Consider the following 16905-nt stretch of genomic DNA (forward strand, 5'->3'; position numbering starts at 1 on the left):
CTTCCTTCCTTCCTTCCTTCCTTCCTTCCTTCCTTCCTTCCTTCCTTCCTTCCTTCCTTCCTTCCTTCCTTCCTTTCTTATAGTAATGATAACCACCAATAATTATAGTAAAGTTTTCAATGTTTTACTTGTCTTAATCACACTAATTTTTTCCTATTGCATTCCAAAAACTTAGCATTTCTGCTGTGTATTATGAGTCCTGCTAAATTTCTTTTATATGAAGGAAAACATTCTAGTATCCTTGAAGAAGACTGTGCATCACACTTTAGAAGTGCCATGAAAAGCAGCTTGAAATCTTGGGGAAAAAATGCTGATTGTGATTCTACCTGTACGTGAAGATGTTTAATACATTATTTATAGATATTATTTTACCAGGACAAACCACAGAGATCAAGGTCATTGAGTGGACTCGGGCAATGGGTCAAGACTTGAGAGGTAATCCTAATAATCCTAGCTGACAGTTTCTTGGAGAGAATTGGCATAATTTTAATTGGATTCATTTTCCAACTCTTACTAGACTATGAAACCTCCCACCACTTCCCTTTTTTTAGTCTTCCTTCTTTCCTTCATTCCTTCCTTCGTTCCTTCCTTCCCTTCTATCTTTTCTTCTTTTTATTTGGGACCTGCTAATGTGTGCCTAGACAACAACTCATCAATTATGGTTACAAACACTGCAAGAACTAATATTGATGGTACACTCACTTTCTCTTTCCCTAACCCTGGGTATTAATCTACCAAAGAAAATATGCAAGCAACCTGGGAATTTCTTTCTTTCCTGCAATGATTTGCCAGCTTCACTCTTTGCCAATGACATTTCCCAATATTTTAATTTTCTGAGTAGAGCTGCACCATTGTTCTGGAGTGGATAAAAATGAGTCATAAGTTGGGCTAGGAGCATTAGCCTCAGTGTTATTTGTGGCTCCCTGAATAGTGGGAAAGACCTTGTCTTTGTTGCTGGGAAAGCTCATCTGCTTGGCACTCTGCTTCCTGTTAACAGACTGGAGGAAGTAGAATTGCATGTTGTGTTTGCTATTCCACTACTGTCTGGGCTAGGTTTCTTCATGCAGAAAGATGGACTAGAAAGCATACTGAAATTCTCTTTTTTGGAAAGAGGGCTCATTTGATTTCATAATTTCATTTGTAGTAATAACAATGTTATCATTATGTAGGGTAGCTAGATGTGTCAGTGGATAGAGTCAGGAAACCTGAGTTCAAATCTAGTCTTAGACATTTAGTAAATGTGTGACCCTGGGCAAGTCCTTTCACCTCTGTTTTAGTAGACTAATATGTAAAATGGACATAGCTCCTTATATCCCAAGGTTGTTGTAAGGATTAAATGAGATAATTGTAAAGCTTAGCTGCTTAGCACTAATCCTGGCACATAGTACTATATAAATATTATTATTATTATTAGGAGGAGGAGGATGAGGAGCAAAAATTATAAGAAATACCTAATTGCTATTACCTGCATGAGAAATGTAGTCTTCTAGCTTTCTAGAATCTTACAATCCAAAACTGAGCCTTGGATATGTAGAGGACTTGGAAGTAGGGGAACTAAAATACTCAACCAAAAATGTGGCTTCTGGACTGACCAGATGTTGGTATTGTTCTTGTCTACATGGGTTTGTCTAAATGTGTCTTATGGAAAACCTTTGATAGTATCTCAGGAATCTTCTCCACCTGTCTCCAAGGGAACTGATTCTTTCTGGGAGAGAATCAGAAGGGCCCACAAAGCTAGATGCCCTGTTATCCTTAGAGAAGGAATGCCATACCAGGATTATGACTAGCTGTACCCCCCCCACACAAATATTGCTAAAGTAAGGCAATTACTTTGTCTTAGGTTCAAGGCACTTTCCTGGTCATTACCCCTAAAGAAGAGAGGAAGGAGTTAATTGTAAAGCTACATTTTTTGGATTTTGGATCAAAGAAAAAGTGGTAAAGGGTAAAGTATATGAACACTGGAAAGGTAGGAGGGGTATAGGCTACAAAAGACTTTGAATACAATCATTATTTTGTATTTAATCCTGGAGTTTATTGGTAATAGAAAGTTAAAAATGAGATTGAGAAACAATCAGAAGGAATGATAATACTTGGTGGCAGAACACAGAGATGAAGAGCAGATCATTTGTTTAGACTTGGAGGGAACATAAGTGATCCTGTCTTCATTTTTCAGTTTAATCTGACTCTCTGTGATGCCATTTGGAGTTTTCTAGGCAGAACTCCTGAAGTGGTTTGCTATTTCTTTCTCTGGCTCATTTTACAGATGAGGAAACTGAAGCAAACAGGATTAAATGACTTGCCCAGGGTCACACAGATTTGAACTTGGGAAGATGTCTTCCTCCAGATCAAGTGCTCTGTTCTCTGTGTCACCTGGCCACCTTGTCATCATAAGAGAGTAGATCCAAATCTGAAAAAGGTTTTATACATTATAGGATCATAAAGCTAGTGCTGAAGAGTTTTAAGAGGCCATCTACTCCAAACCACTTATTTTATAGAGGAAACTGAATCTCAGGGAGTTTAAATGACTTGTTCAAGGTTCAGATCATAATTAACAGAGCCGGGAGAAAAGGCTAGATTATGCTGGCACACTCCACCAATACTGTAAATCTTCTTATAACTAGGAGTTGAATTCAGATACTCTGACTCCAAATCTTGCACTCTTACCATTATACAATAATTCTATGATATCTATTTTGGGGAAATGGAACAATTGACTTATCACTGAAATGGGATAGTTGGGATTGAGATCTACTTTGGGGGGTAGCTTGTGAGTTCTATTTATTTATATTGAGTTGAGGTGATGACAGAGTATCCAAATAGAGGTGTCCTCTGGGTAATTAGAAAGGCAGAATTGGAATAAAATAAGAGGTCACAGATGGAGATGTAGCTTTGTAAGGCTGTCAGCATACAAGCAGTAGGCATTAAAATGGGAGCATCAATATAGAGTTTTGACATTTAGTTTTCCTTATTAAAGTTGTATTTGCATGGCCAATGATAATGGCTACTTAACACTGCCCAGGCAATCTATCCCCAATCCAATTCTAGTAACTTCCAGCAAATAAATAGTGATGTAGCTGCCAGTCGTCCTGACTTTTTGTCTTATCATTGGACTACAATGGCTCTGGAAGAGTGAGGCTGATGATTTTGAGCAAATCTACCTCACTTAAATACAATTCACATGATATTACTGGACCTTTTCAAAAGGAAGGAAGGATAACATTTTGATATTGGTTTCACTGACTAACAAAGAAAGGTTAAATAATGCACAGAACACAATCACATGTGTGACTTAACCACAAAGCTATAACTCTCTATTAAAATAACAGCATTACATTTTACATGATTATTAAATATAAGTTCCTTTAATTCAAGATTCCCTAAAGTGAAATTTAGGAAATATTAAATACTTTCCCCTTAGAGTTGATTTATTTTCTCAGTTTAAACTTTTACCAATGACTGCTTAGTTTAATCTCAGGCTGAAATTGAATGTGCTTTCATTCCCTCAGTAAAATAAGAAGCCTCTGGTTAAACTTGTTTCTGACTCTTCTCTTTCTTCAAAACCCTTAAGATATCTAGTTGCCTTAATTACCCTGGTTAGGACCTTATGTAAGAGAGGTATAGTATTGATTGCCTCTGGGAGATTCCACCAAGTAGTTATGAAACTTCTGAAACCTAGGAAGCAAACTGGACTTGGATGAGGCTGGAGGAAAGAGTGAGGTTAATGACTTTGCACAGCTCTGCCTTTCTTAAATACAATTTGAGTGCAAGTCATGATATCACTCTGGTGACATCATCAGTCCTTTCTATGAATGAAGAACAAATAACAACCATGCAAATACAAAGTTTTATCATAACTTATCAGAACATTTCTGTTTTTTTTTCAAAGCAAAACGACAGATTTTTTTCACCACTCCATGATTTTTTTTTGAGATTTCCTTCTCACCAAGATGAAAGGGAAGAAAGCACCAAACTAAAGTAACCTCAAATTGGAGTTATCACAAAAGTGAATGATAGCGTGAGCTTCAGGAAAGACTCTCATGTATCAGGTTGAAGCTGAGTAGGTTGTGAACAATTCCTTGTATATCAAAGGGGAAGTTTTCCCTCCCCTTCCTGTACCCCCAAGTCACTCCTGAGATGGATATGCTACTGATGTTACAATTGGTTGCTTTTATCCATGACAGTTATTTTTGATTTGCCTTTTCCCTAATTTTGAAGGAGGAAATTATGGGGAATTATTTGCAGAGAAGTGAGTCTGAGTGAGCACTTGTGAGCTCATTTTTGGCTTCATCATTTTGAGGAATTGTATCCTTGAAGTTCTCATGTATTAGTCCTGCCTATGAATGTTGTTAATGTGTCAATGTTTCCTTCTAAACCAATTCCCTGAATACTAGTCCAGTTGAGATGCAACATCTCTGTTCTTAGGGAAGTGTCACTGCCCAGAGGAATCTTGTTGATCTGTATGTGATTTCACCAGACCAAGTCAATTTAGGAGCAGATCTGAAGCTGATAAAATTGGCAGAAGATATGGCAACAGGCGACAATTCACCTCAGCTTAGACTTGATACAATTGTGTTTCTGGGGGCTTAACTCTGTTTAGTAGGAGGGATACTCCTTCCTCATATAGGGGGACTCAAAGTCACCTCTCTTGGTTTTCTTTTAAACATGTGGTTGTCTGTTCCATGTCAGGATATATTTACCTTGGACAACAAACCTCTCCATATTCTTCAGTTCATTATTCCTGCTCCCACTGGGTTATTAGCATTTTCTATGAATTAGTTTACAAAGAAGAGTTGAAACTGACTATACAACACATTTTCTATTTTCTTTCTTTACTCTGACTATATTTTCATGCCCCTTTCTTTGTCTTAAAGGGCTCAGGACAGTTTCTTTTTCCTTTTTTTTAAGCAATTGGGGTTAAGTCACTTGCTCAAGGTTACACAGCCAGTTATTTCTGTGTTTGGTGCTAAGTATCTGAGCCCGGATTTGATCCCAGGTCATCCCAACTCTGGGGCCGGTGCTCTTACTCACTGAGCCACCTGGCTGCCCCGTTTCTTTTCCTTCTAAACTATGCTATTTAAGCTAAGAAGAAGAGGTTTTAAACAGTTATATAATAGTTTCCTCATAAATGAAAGGCCATACATTATCTTTTTTGTTACTATTTTTGGTGTTTGCTGTTTAGGAAGTTTGAAATTTTTCTAGAAACTTTGCCAGAATTCATTAGACAGTAATACTTCCCTTGAGGACCTAGAATCAAAAATCTGATGGTGAAGTTGTGAATTATTTTTTCTTAGTTATTACATTTTGCCTTTTTGATCAGTCTCAATTTCTTTATCTATGTAATGGAGATGATAAGACTTGCCTAGAATTAAAGTTGACGGTTGCCCAAATTGTATTGGAGAGGTATTTGGTGAGTAAGAAGAGGCTACAACACATTACCAATGAAGAAATGTATAGGAGAAAACTATAAAAACAACATCAGAGAGTTAAGCATATCATTAGAGAAAAGAGAACTCACTAGACATTTGGCAAGAATCAAAAAAAAAATAAATAATGGACTACACACATATTGCATCGGTAGTCATACAATGTCAAGAAAAGTCCCCCAGCATGTTTGGGGGATCTCTTGTAGAGCACATATGAGAAACATGGACAAAAGTTACATAGGATGATAAAACAAGAATGTGTACTTCATTGAGGTGTTTGCCTAGGGAATTTTATTTTATTTTTAAAAGCCTAACATTCATTAAATATTCAATCATAAAGACATTATTTGCATGAAAAACCAAAATAAACAAAAAAGCAACTTAAATTTTAAGCAAATAAATTTTACCTAAACATACAAACTGTACAGTTTCCAGTTAATCTAACCTGTATCCTTACCTTAAAATAGAGTAAGTATTTCAGCCATCTTTTTGTGGCTGTATAGTATCTTTCTGACTTAGCCCCATACTTTTCCATGAAGGTCCAATGGTGGAATTTAAGGACTTGTCACCAAAAGTACAGTCTTTTGAAGTTTTATCTTAATTAATTTTTCTTCTTCTTTGACAAAACTGACCCTAATTCTAGTACCACATACCAGAAGTTGATCGTCAGACAAAATAACCAGAAGAATTGAAAAGGGAAATATTTCTGGTTGATTTTTCCTTAACCATCTGGATGGAGTCCTTGAATAGGAACAGTGTCTCCTAGGGGTGGGAAGAGATACTGATTTCACTGAATAGAAGTAACACTGTAACAAGTGAGACAGTACCATGGAGAGAACCTGGAAGGGGGTCCTAGAGGATCCTCATACCATAGGTGACAAAAGCACCAGATAGGCCTCCTTCTTCATGTACCAGACCCTCAAGAAAAATTAGAAAAGACACAAGTAGGAAACAGAGAAAGAAAGTAGAAATAGTTAAAATTATGCTTACAGATATCAAGTCTTCAGAGACTAGGAAAGCTACCCCATGCTCTTGGTTTCTGGATTCTAAGAAACCCCACTGCAGTGTCAGGGCTGCATGGTATGTGTAAAGGTACTCAATGCACTCCATCAGACTGGCTCTATCTGTGCTGTTGGAAGGAACACCTATATCATTGACATTACATATTTATCAAAGCCCCAGTTACTTATATTACCTCTTTAGAGGGGTTATTGCAGAGATCAAATGGGGGCAATATGTCTAAAATGCTTTGTAAATCTTAGAAAACTGATTCAATATCAGCTATTGGTGTTCTTGTTCTGACTATGGTCATTGCTATTATCTCTCACCAGCCATTTATGTTTGACCCATGAGAGGAGAATATTTCCATGATAGTACAATGACTTTTTAAAATTTATTTTTTTTTTATCGTAAGGTATCTGGGAGCTGGTCTGGGGAGAGAAGGATGTTTTCCAAAGTCTGGAAGTTGTGACATGGGGTGCTGGAATAAAAGAATAGCAGTAACTCTTTGCCAATATCTAAGCTAAGTTTTCTCTTTCCTTCCAATCTAACCCCGCTGTTAAAGCCACCAATAGTGTAAGTTCAGAGCGAGGTGATAAATAACAGGAATCCAGAACCAAAAGTTAATTCTTCTTTCCCTAACATCAGCCTATATTTGAATCCAGTCCCACACTGCACATAAAACTTAGGTATAGAGCTCAGTAGAAGGAAAGTTGAACAAACTGAAATGCTTAGTTTTCTTGAAAGGTAATGAAAACTGGGGACCAAATATTGCAATACTAGTTGATGCCAACTCTGATTTTTGAAGTTTTTAACAACAACTACATGCTCTGGTGGTTTGGATATTAGGTTAAAGCTGGCAGCTTTACTAAAAATTGCATTGCTTTCAACTTATATAATAATTTTCTCCCAAAGAGCTACAAGTAATTTACCAACATAATCTCATTAATCCTTCTTAGGCCTATCTGGATGGCCAGAAGTTGGTTTTATTTCCAGTTTTATTTGGAAAATAAGGGTTCAGCAAAGCTAAGTTGTTTACTGGAGAGAGCCACATGATTCTTCACATCTTGGTCTCCTGACACAGTAAGAGTGCTTCAAATATAATCTGTAACTTCAATGTTCTGCCTCTATTATTAAATGCAGTGGAAACAGGAAGTAGGAAGTCATAAAAAAGAGAGCTGAATTTAGATTGCCTTTACCTGGGTTCTAATTCTGGAAAATTATTCTATCTCTTTTGACTTAGTTTCCTTACCTGCAAAATGAATTGTTTGGACTAGATGGTCCATAGGGGCCCTTGCAGATTTAGACTGATAATCCTGCTACTTTTATTTCATAGTTCTTGCTATCCTGAGTCAGAACCTTGATCCATCCAGCATTATCTCTGACAGAGTCTATCTCTGACAGAGGCACCACATGAGAAATTGTGGGATGTCAGGGTTATTTGTCTTGATACCCAAATTCATAAGTTATGGTTGTATATTAAAACATCATACTTTATTTTAATTATCCACTATGACCCTACCCTCTTTGAATATAGCTTAACAACTTTAAAGATGACTATATTTTCATCCAGCATCTCCTCATGAAGTAATACATTCCAGGAGTTCACTGCATATTATATAAACAGTATTTCCTCTTATTTGTACCATAGTAAAGTGATTTATTTCCTACTTCAAAGAGTACCTGCTATTTCTAGCATACTGGCATTTAATGAATGTAACTGTATTCATTCTGTTTATACATGATTCTCTTGTTTTCCATAGAATCAAGGTATACATTAATAAGGGACCATCTGATCCAATTCATACCATCAAAGGAATCCCTATTTTTGCATACCTAACAAATGGTCAATCTCTTGATCATATCATCTTCTAGCTTTTTTTCATCTTAGGCTTTAGAACCTTCATCTTTTGCAATCATTTTCTAACAAATGGATTTAAAGTGACATCTCACTTTTTTTGTGAAGCAAGCAACATCCTACATGTGTAAGGCATTGTGCTAAATTCTGGGAAGTATATAAAGGTAAAGGCAAACCAGAAGATGTAAGAATTAAATATTTTTTCTATGCTTAATATTGTTTCTAGGACCCTAGCTATGTTTAATTATATGAGGAACTTGCAGGCAAGAAATAATATCATACAGGGTAAGTTCATAGAATTTTATCCCTTGGAAGGGAGAAGGATGAAAAATAAAGTAAGTCAGCATACACCAGGCCAGTGGAGGAAGGGGAAGGGACACATGAGAAGAAGTGCAAAGTAGTTAGATATTTGCAATTTTCCAAAGACCAGCTTCTATATAATTGCTGATCAAGACTCCTGTTTGCATTGCCGACTTTTGCAGTAATTAGTAGGAATATGCTGACTTGATCATTCCCACCTGGGTAAGAAAAAGTTGGAAAATATGATATAAAAATGACATTTCAGTAAATAGGTTCAGCAACCAGTTATTTTGCTACTAGTTAGCAGCTGGAGCCAGTGGAAGCCACACAGAACGGAACATCTCAATGTCAGCAGACATATCGAGTGAGGAAACTGTTACACTGAACTGCAGAAACTGTGCTACGCTTGGGTTTCTTTCACATTCTGTCAACACATAGGCCTGTGCTAAGTGCAATTCAGGGTTTACTGTAAGAAAAGGTGAAAAAGTAAAAAGAAAACTCTACTCTGTAGCTAGTCAAGAAAGATAAAAGAGCCAGTGATGAGATGGAGAAGATGATCCAGGTGGGAATAGAAAAGACGACTTTAAGGAGGGAGAAGGAAAACCAATTCTGTGCTAAGAGGTTAAAGCATTGAAGACCGTGATGCCTAGGAGGAAGGAGAGAAGGGCTCCAGAACACTTTAGGAAAAAGACCTGAGGTATCTCCCTTTAGAACAGGGGTTCTTAATCTTTGAATCTGAGGCCAGATGGGAAAAAAATTGCATCTTTAGTTTAACAAACCTTTCACTGAAATTTAGCATTTTCTTCAGTTATTCAAAAGTATGCATCTGAGAAGTGGTCCATACGTTTCACTACATTTCGAAAGTGTTCCATGTTACACAAAACTGTTAAGGACTTCTGGACTAACAACATGACCATTATGGAAGTGTTTTGCATAACTACAAATTTATAACCTATATTGAATTGCTTGCCTTCTCAATCACGGTGGGTGGGGAGGGAAGAAGGGAGAAAATGTGGAACTCAAAGTTTTTTAAAAAAAGTATTAAAATTAGTTTTTTACATGAAACTGGGAAATGAGATATACAGGCAATGGGGTATATAGAAATCTATCTTGTCCTACAGAAAGTAAGGGGGTAAGATATAAGGGGGGATGATAGAAGGGAGGTGAGACTGGGGGAAAGGGTAATCAGAAAGCATACCATCTTGGGGTGGGGGAGGGGAGAGATGGAGAGAAAATTTGGAACTCAAAATCTTATGGAAATGAATGTTGAAAGTTAAAAACTAATTAATAAAAAATGAAATATAACTGTATAGCTGCTATTAATAGTAACTCAATGTAATGGAAAGTTCACTACATTTGGAATCATTGGACCTGACTGGTTTCAAGTTCAGAATGTGCTCTTTACTAGCTATGTACCCTATAGGCTAGGCAGATTACTTAATTTCTCTAAATGCCACTTTTTTCACCTGTAAAATAAAGGATGTTGGACTGATCAAAGGGTCCTACCATGTTTCCCCGATAATAAGACACTGTCTTTTTATTTTTTTGGGAAAGAAAAACACCAGAGGGCTTATTTTCAGGGGAGGGCTTATGTTGTCCTGCCTCAGCTCTCCTCCGCGGCACTGCTCTCAATGGTGCCAGCAAGCAAATCACTGGGGAAGAACAGGATGTCGCTCTTACTGCTGCAGCTCTGATTGGATGCAGCTCGGAGCGCGGCGTGCGTTTCATCCGGGGGGGGGGGGGGACGGTGCATACAGAAGGTACCGTAATGTAGCGTGTAGTGCAGGGGATCACCTTCACTACAGTAGCAATCTCAATAGGGCTTATTTTCAGGGGAGGGCTTATTTTAGAGGAATCTTACACAGTAAGGGGAGGGCTTATTTTCGGGATAGGTCTTATTATCGGGGAAACACGGTAGATGTAGAAATGGAAGGAACCTTAGAGATGATCCCAAGCAGGGTTACCACTTCGACTCCTTGGGGCTCCAATAGTCAATTGTTAAATTTTCATTTACATTTACACCTCAAAAATCAGCAAACACTAGATGTAAGATAATTAAGAAGGGAAATGTGAATAATATGTGTTAAACTTAAAAAAAAAACAAAAAAACTCTTGAACTGGTTGACAGACATGGACTCTTTAAGGAAAGAAGTCCCAAGACTTCAGAGAATGATAAGGATCTGGAGAAATTACAGGAAGTGATGACAACACAACTGTTGGCAACACACAAAAAAGAGGCTTGTTGTATTGGTCCCATACTTACAAAGAATATAGACCAATTGCATAGCAACCTGACTTACCCTAAGAACCAGCATTGTGTAATGGAACAAACTGAATTTTGAGTCAGAAGATAAGAGTTTGAATTTGTGAGTATAAATAGGTTCATTAAACTCTCTGAGTCTGAATTTCTTGATCCAGAAATACATTTTATTTTTTATATTTAATTTAAATGTATTTTTTATTTTTAGTATTCATTTCCAAAAGGTTTTGATTTGCAATTTTTTCTCCCCGTCTTTCCCCTACCCATCCCAAAATTTCAAGCCTACTTAATACCCTTTCTCCCAATCTGTTCTCTCTTGTATCCTCCCCCTTCACCTCCTAACTTTCTAGTAGGCCAAAGTGGGTTTCTATACCCCAGTACCTGTATATCTTATTTCCTAGTTGCATGTAGAAAAACAATTTTTTAAATATCTGTTTTTAAAACTTTGAGTTCCAGATTTTTTTTCCTTCTTCCCTCCTCACCCCCCGCCCCCAGACTCAGAATATAAGCAATTCCATATAGGTTGTACATGTATAGTTACCCAAATATTTTCCATAGTTGTTATATTGTGAAAGACTAACTCTATTTCTCTCCATCCTATCCTGCATCCTACTATTCTATTTTCTCCTTTCAAACTATCCCTTTTCAAAAATGTTTTCTTCTAACTACTCTCTCCCCCAATCTACCCTCCCTTCTATTATCCCCCCTCATCCCCTACCCCCTTATTTTCCTGTAAGGTAAGATACCCAAATGAGTGTGTATGTTAATCCCTCCTTAAGCCAAATTCAATGAGAATAAGGTTGTCCCATTCCCTTTCACCTTCCTGCTCTTCCCATCCATTATAGCAGTTTTCTCTTACCTCTTTTATATGAGATAATTTACCCTAATCTATCTCTCAATTTCTCCTTCTCCCAATAAATTCCTCTCTCCCTTCTTAATTTTGTTTTTTAGATATCATCCCTTCATATTCAACTCATGTGCTCTCTATGTATACATGAACATACACATGCCCCCCCACATATATATACATATACACCCTCCCATGCATACATATATGTATGTATACATAAATATATACACACATATATATTCCTCTCAACTATCCTCATACTGAGAAAGTCTTATGAGTTATAATTATCATTTTTCCATGTAGGAATGTAAATAGTTCAACTTTAATAAATTACTTATGATTTATTTTTCCTATTTTCCTTCCATTGCTTCTCTTGCTTCTTGTATTTGAAAGTCAAATTTTCTATTCAGCTCTGGTTTTTTCATAAGAATGCTTGAAAATCCTCTATTTCACTGAATGACCATGTTTTCACCTGAAGCATTATACTCAGTTTTGCTGGGGAGGTGATTCTTGGTTTTAGTACTAGCTCCTTTGATCTTGGGAATATTATATTTCAAGCCCTTCAATCCCTTAGTGTAAAAGCTGCTAGGTCTTGTGTTATCATGATTGTGTTTCCACAATAATCAAATTGTTTGTTCCTGACTGCTTTCAGTATTTTCTCCTTGACCTGGGAACTCTGGAATTTGACTATACTATTCCTAGGAGTTTTCTTTTTGGGATCTTTTTTCAAGAGGCAATCAGTGAATTCTTTAATTTCTATTTTGCCCTCTGGCTCTGGAATATCAGGGCAATTTTGCTTGATAATTTCTTGAACGATGGTGTCTAGTATCTTTTTTTTTTATCATGGCTTTCAGGTAGTCCAATAATTTTTTAATTATCTCTCCAGGATCTTTTTTCTAGGTCAGCCATTTTCACAATGAGATATTTCACGCTGACTTCTATTTTTTCATTTGTTTAGATCTGTTTTATAGTAACTTGATTTATCATTAAGTCATTAGTTTCCACTTGCTCCAATCTAATTCTGGAGGAGTTATTCTCTTCCATGAGTTTTTGAAATTCCTTTTCCATCTGGAAAATTTGGCTTTTTAAGGGATTCTTCTCCTCACTGGCTTTTTGGGACATTTTTGCCATTTGAGTTAGTCTATTTTTTCAGGTGTTATTTTCTTGTTTGTATTTTTGGGTCTCCTTAAGCAGGCTGTTGACTCGCTTCTCATGGTTTTCTTGCATCATTCTGATTTCTCTTCCCAATTTTTCCTCCACTTCTCTTATTTGATTTTCAAAATCCTTCTTGAGCTCCTGCATAGTTCATAAGCAGTTCATATTTTTTTGGAGGCTTTTGATGCAGGAGTTTTGACTTCGTGGTCTTCCTCCTGCTCCATGCCTTGTTCTTTTTTATTCCTCCAAAAGGATTTTATGGTCTATTTGTGCTTCCTTGACTTGCTTGTATTGCCAGCCAATTACTGGACTTTTGAGCTCTCTGCCATGGTAGAACTCTGCTTCCAGGATAGAGATAGCTTTGTCCCAAATCACTGGGATATTCCCAGTTTCTGGAGCTATTAGGAGGGTGCCCTCTTTATAGCCCCCACAAACTCTGGCACCTGTCCACACACCCCAGGACCACCACCTAAGACCATGATCCAGATCCAATCAGATTAAAGAAAGAGTGATTTCCCTCTGAACAGTTGCTTGGTGTCCCCCTCCCCCCCCACACACAATCTGCAGGCCAAGAGCTCCTGAGGCAGCCCCTTGGAGGCTGAAAAGCCACTGTGCCTCAGCTGTTTCTCATGCTGGGGGCAGGGGCCAGACTGTTTTTCTATCCTCTCCTGTTCCAACAGAGTTCCACACTGACCTTTTACTTTGTCTTTGGTGTTTATGGTTTGAGAAATCTGGAAACCAGCACAGCTACTGGTGCTTCACTCTCCTGAAGTCTGCTTGGGGCTATCCTGGGGCAAGAACATGTGAGACTCTGGGGGAGATTTGTTTCTCTCTCACTCTGTGGGTTCAGTAGCTTTAATATTTGTTTAGGGTCATTTTTGTATAGATATTGGAAGTGGTTGGAGCAGGAGCCCATGCTTCTACTCTGCCATCTTGTCTTTACCTCTATTGCCTTCTCAATGAGGGTGGGTGGGGAGGGAAGAAGGGAGAGAACTTGGAACTCAGAGTTTTATAAAGAAATGTCAAAAAATTGTTGTTACATGCAACCAGAAAATTATATATATATATATATATATATATATATGTATGTATGTATGTATGTATGTGTGTATATGTGTATATATATATAGGCAATGGGGTATAGAAATCTATCTTGCCCCACAAGAAAATAAGTGGGGAGGTGATAAGGGGGTGGAAGTGATAGAAGGGAGGGCAGACTGGGGGAAAAAATTAAGGGAAATAAAATATACTATGTCAGAGAGTTATTTTGAGGTGAACACTCCATGAATATTGAATTGTTGTATAAACGTGAATTATGCTGATGATATCTAAGGGCATGTATCAGTGAAGTAATTAAGAACGTCTTGCGACTCTAGAGCTTATGAAGATCATGGTTAAAAATAAGTACACAGGGTGGTTCAGAATTTGTATTTTCTAATAATTCTATACCAATATATACTAATACTTTTAGCAAAAAGTAAAGGCTTTAGGGGGCAGAGTAAGGATGGCAGAGCTATGAGCAGCTCTGGCTTCCACCTTCCCCAATCAATGTAAAAACGGGAATCTAAACAAAATTTGGATCCGTACAACCCACAAAATGACACAGAGAAGCTAACCTCCTACTTAGGACAGCCTGGCAGGCTTGCAGGAATCAGCCAGTGCAGCGCTCTGGGAGCTGATCCCAGGCAAGCCAGAGGGTTTAGCCCCAGGGAGGGTCTGATCAGCTGCCACCCACAGGGACTCCAGATCAGCAGCAGCCGTGGCTGTTTCCAGAATTATCAACACCTAGATGTGAAGGACAAAGTGAGAGGTCAGAGAAGTCTGGACTTTGGGACCAGTAAATGGGAGTGCATTGGCTTTTGACCCCAGGGTGAGAAGCTGCTGAGACTGCTTGCACAGTCAGCCAGTGCCTCATGACAGCTTCAGCTCCTGGACTGTAGAGTGTAGGGGGGACCAAGTGACAAGTCTGAGGGGTATTTACTCTTGCTTTAACCTGCTTGGATCTGGATAGAAGTCTAGGGTGGCGGTCCTGGGGTGTGTATCCAGCTTGCCAGAGTGTGTGGAGGCCTCAGAGAGAGCACCCATATAATACCTCTGGCAGCTTAGAAAACCACAGATTTTGGGATGAAAGCTCCCCTGTGTGGTGGCAGAGTCCTATTGTGGCAAAAATCCCAGGGGTCAACTGACTTAGGGGTAACATGACCAGGCAAAGGAAACAAAGCAGACAGAAGATTCCAACATTAGACTCCTATTTTGGGGACAAAAAAGGAGCAAAGCATGGAACAGAAGGAAGACAATGAAGTCAGAACTCCTGCACCAAAATCTTCAAAGGAATATATGAGCTGGTTGCAGGCCATAGAGGACCTTAAGAAGCAGATAAGAAAAGTGGAGGAATAATTGGGAAGAGAAATGAGAACGATGCAAGAAAATTATGAAATGAGAGTCAACAGCCTGACTGAAGAAGATCACACTTTAAAAAAATAGACTAACTCAAATGGCAAAAGAGGCTCAAAAAGGCAATGAGGAGAAGAATGCCTTAAAAAGTTGAATTTGCCAGATGGAAAAAGAATCTCAAAAGCTCAGTGAAGACAATCATTGCTTCATAATTAGATTGGAGAAAATGGAAGCTAATGGCTTTATGAGAAATCAAGATTCTGTTAAACAGATCCAAACAAATAAAAGAATAGAAGGCAATGTGAAATATCTCAATGGAAAAGCCACTGACCTTGAAAATTGATCCAGGAGAAATAATTTAAAATTTATTAGACTACCTGAAAGCCATGATCAAAATAAGGACCTAGAAATCATCCTCCAGGGAGTTCTCAAAGAAAACTGCCCGGATGTTTTAGAACCAAAGGGCAAAAAAGAGGTTGAAAGAATCCACCGATCACCTCCTGAGAAAGACCCCAAAAAGAAAACTCCTAGGAATATTATAGCCAGGTTCCAGAATTCCCAGACTAAGTAGAGAATATTACAAGCAGTCAGGAGGAAACAATTTGAATATTGTAGAAACACAATCAGTATAGCCAAGGATCTGGCAGCTTCTATACTGATGCATCAAAAGGCTTGAAATATGATATTCCAGAGGTCAAAGGAGCTGGGATTAAAACCAAGAATCATGTACCCAGCAAAACTGTGTATCATGTTTCAGGGGAAAATATGGTCATTCAGTGGAATAGAGGACTTTCAAGCATTCTTGCTGAAAAAACCAGAGTTGAATAGAAAATTTGACATTCAGATACAAGAAGTAAGAGAAGCATGAGAAGGTAAACAGGGAAAATAAATCATAAGGAACTTACCAAAGTTGAACTATTAACATTCCTACATGGAAAAACAATAATTGTAACTGATGAAACTTTTCTTAGTATGAAAAGAGTTGAATGGAACAGAAATATAAACACACACTTATGTATATATATATATATATATATATATATACACACACACACACATATGTCTATATATGAGGGTATATGGGCATATGAATACATATGTGAATGTGTGTATATATGTTTAAAAGTATACATAGATAGAGGGCACAGGATTGATTTAATAGGAAGGGATGATACTTAAAAGGTGAAATTAAGAGGTGAGAGAGGAATATAATGAGAAGAGATGGGGAGAGACAGAATGCAGTAAAGTATCTCATATAGAAGAGGCAAGGGAAAATGGTTACATTGGATGGGAAGAATAGGAAGTCAAAAGGTAATGAGTCAACCTTATTCTCATTGAATTTGGTTTGGGGAGGAAATGAAATACAAACTAAATAGGTATCTCACCCTACAGGAGAGTAGGAGGGAAGGGGATTAAAGGGGGATGATGAAAGGGAGCACAGGCTGGGGGGGAGGGAAGTTGGAAGCACCCATTTTTGAAAAGGGACAGGATCAAAATAAAGAATAGATCAAGTGGGAGGTGCGATAGGAGGGAGGGAAATATAGTCAGTCTTTTACAATATATCTACTATGTTATTGTTTTGCATTAGCTACATTTGTACAACCTATACTGAAATGCTTATCTTCCCAGTAAAGGTGGGTGATAAGGATGGAATGGCATGAGTCTG

Source organism: Petaurus breviceps, unplaced genomic scaffold (genome assembly GCF_028583685.1).
Source record: "Petaurus breviceps papuanus isolate PSGF00001 unplaced genomic scaffold, PetGlider_PUasm1.0 224, whole genome shotgun sequence".
Classification (NCBI taxonomy): Eukaryota; Metazoa; Chordata; class Mammalia; order Diprotodontia; family Petauridae; genus Petaurus; species Petaurus breviceps.